The sequence below is a fragment of the Felis catus genome, chromosome B1 (assembly GCF_018350175.1).
Source record: "Felis catus isolate Fca126 chromosome B1, F.catus_Fca126_mat1.0, whole genome shotgun sequence".
NCBI lineage: Eukaryota > Metazoa > Chordata > Mammalia > Carnivora > Felidae > Felis > Felis catus.
In genome coordinates, this window is record NC_058371.1 from 202,325,452 (window position 1) to 202,328,290 (window position 2,839).

The 2,839-nt window shown below is 60.9% G+C and overlaps 1 long non-coding RNA gene across 1 annotated transcript; it reads right to left on the minus strand.

The window, feature by feature from the left end:
- Positions 1-785: 785 nt before the first annotated feature.
- On the minus strand, positions 786-2,491 carry LOC109499487. Its single transcript, XR_002156762.3, has 2 exons — positions 1,985-2,491; positions 786-1,308 (listed from the first exon to the last, which is right to left on the minus strand). It is a non-coding gene; the product is annotated as an uncharacterized LOC109499487 (long non-coding RNA).
- Positions 2,492-2,839: the final 348 nt, after the last annotated feature.

Consider the following 2,839-nt stretch of genomic DNA (forward strand, 5'->3'; position numbering starts at 1 on the left):
AAGGGGGAACCGCACGGACAAGGACCCGGAGGAAGCAGGGTGAGGGGCCCAAGGGGCGATCTTTCCCGGCGATGTCAGCTCAGTGACGTCACATGGGCCGCCTGAACCGGGCCTTGGAAGGGTCTTTCTGCCAAAGACACCGGCGGAGGCTACAGAAAAGGTTCGCTCGGTGGGGCTCGGGCCTGGGTTTGGGGAGCACCGGGAGACAGGGGGAGCGTGCGGGCGGCAGGAAGAGGCCTCAGAACCTGCCGGACGGAGGCTTTGGGCCACGCGGGGCGTGGAGGTGCGCGGGGGCCCCGTGGGATTCTCAGAGACGCCCCGACCCAGGGCCGGGTCAGACCCCACCCGCGCCCCGCGGGCCAGCCCTCCGGCTCCCCTCCGCTCCCCTCGCCCCGGCCAGCGCCCCCCGCGCTCTTGCCCTGGGAACCTTCCCGCTGAACTTTGCTGGGGCTGAACTCCGAGTCACTTCAAGGCAGTTGCGATTAAAACACAAGAAAGAAAAGAAAGGAAGGAAGAAGAGAGAGGGGTGGGGGCGGCCTGCGCGGGGAATTCTGCAATTACCCTTTGAAATTAGAATATTCAAACAGATGTTTCTGTTTTCACCCTGTCCTGCTCTCTTTCCAATGCAGTGAAATTAGGTCCAAAGTCATTATTCACCTAATCACGCTAATAGTTTAACATCCGATCTGCCCTCTGTCCAGACGGGGAGGGGAGTAGCCGAGGCTCGATTTTAGCACTTCCTTTCCACTGATCCCTTAATTAAGTGGCATCTGTTCTAATACAAGTTAAATATTGCAGTTGACTTTATTTTCTTTCTCCTGGTCCTCCGGGTCCTGAGATGAGGGCAGATAAAGTGAAACACATTTGCTTCCCGGGAAAGAGGAAAGGACACAGAGCTGCCTTTCTGGAAACGCGGCCCATCAATCATAAACTGATTACAAATTCGTCACCTTGAATCAATTTCTGTTCACAAGTTCAAAAGGCACTATGAGCTCGGGGCTATCTGGAATATTCTACATGTGGAGAGGATTAACATTTGATCGAATTCCTCCTTCTGAGCGGGAGACCGGTTTGGCCGAGCTTGGGGTGGGGGAGGCGAGTTCGAGACACGTGGGCTTTCACCTCCAAGAGCGGGCGCCCCTGCGTTCCCAGGCCCCCCTCCGCCGCGGGGAGTCTGGCTGCTGTGGGGAGGGGTCCCGGGCACCTCGATGTCCAACCCGATCTTGCCCGAGGCAGTCAAATCGCACCGTGGCATCATCTCTCATAGGCAGAATTTTCCTTAAGGTAACTGTCCTGAGGGAAGCAGCCCTGTGAGAGAGACAGAGAGAGAGAACCGCTCACCAGATGGGAAGGGAAGGACGGGCTCCCAAGTCCCCAAGATGCCCTCGGACTTCCACCCCCATTCCAGAACCTCAAGAAGGGGGACTTCTGTCCCCGTGTCCTGAGGCTTGGCGAAAGAAAAACCTTAGCTTATCAACAAGCCAGGCCTCTGAACGGCCTTGTCCTAACTCAGGGAGATGAGGTGGGGGTGTCGGGGGGGGGGGCAGGGGAGGGGAGGCAGAAAATCCCACTTCAGAGGGCTCCCGCTGGACTCCAGGTCAGACATGGTTTTGAAGAATGTTACCATTTTACCCCTGGAAAAGGGAGAGGAAGGGAGAGGGTGGAGTGGGGTTGGGGGGGGGGGGAGAAGGAAGGAAAGAGGGAGGGAGAAGGAAGGAAAGAGGGAGGGAGGGAGAGAGAGAGGCAGGGAGGAAGGAAGGGAAGGAAGGAGGGAGGGAGGGAGGAAGGAAAAAGGGAGGGAGGGAGGGAGGAAGGGAAGGAGGGAGGGAGGGAGGGAGGGAGGGAGGAAAAAGGGAGAGAGGGAAGAAGGAAGGAAAAAGGGAGGGAGGGAGGGAGGAAGGGAAGGAGGGAGGGAGGGAGGAGGGGCGAAGAAAGGAGGGAGGGAGGGAAATACCGGGGCTTGTGGCCATCAGGGCCCCTGTACCTCTGCTCCGCCCTCCAGGTGGGGTCCTGGGCACATGACAGCCCCCAGCACCTGTGCCTCCGTCCAGTCCTTCTGGACGCGGGGACCCTGCACCCGGACAGCCCCGTGGGCACGCGGGGTCCGGGGGAGGGAAATAGGGGGCGTCCGGGCCACCGTGGCGTCAGAATGGGGGGCGGGGCGGTCGGGGCACGAATCCAGCCCCCGCTCCCTGCACGTGCTGCCCCGGCAGCCTCCCTCATGCGCTCAGCTCGTCCAGACGCCGGAACCCTCCAGCACCATTGGCGGGAACGTAAACTGGTGCACGGCCTTCCTCCGAAACATTAAAAATAGAATCACCACGTGACCCGGCAGTTCCACGTCTGGGTGTGTTCCCGAACTAATTGAGAGCAGGGGCTCGAAGACAGGCTCGCCCGCCCAGGTTCGCAGCAGCCGAGTCGTGGGGGGCAGCCCGGGGGGGGGGGGCACCACCGCGCGGCCCGTCCAGACAAGGGGGCGGCATTCAGCCTCCGGAGGGAAATTCTATCGCTTGCGGCACCGTGGAGGGTCTGGGGGACCCTCGGGCGAGTGACACAGGCCAGTCACAGAAGGACAAGCACTCGCAGGACAGACGGGCGACGGAGGGGGGCGCCGCGGGCGGCTCGCGGGACGGGCGCTGCCTCCGCTGGGTAAAGCGCTCCAGGACCGGCCGTGCCACCGTGCGCCCGTGACACCCACTCGATAAGAGATCGTGTTTGTCGGGTCTGGTGTTAAGTGTGCTCATTTTGTTCAGTTTCACCCCCTACTGGCCTCTTCTGGGTGAAAGTTCTGGGGAGAAATCTTCCCGGGCCGGAAGTCTGAAACCCACGTGCGGGTCCG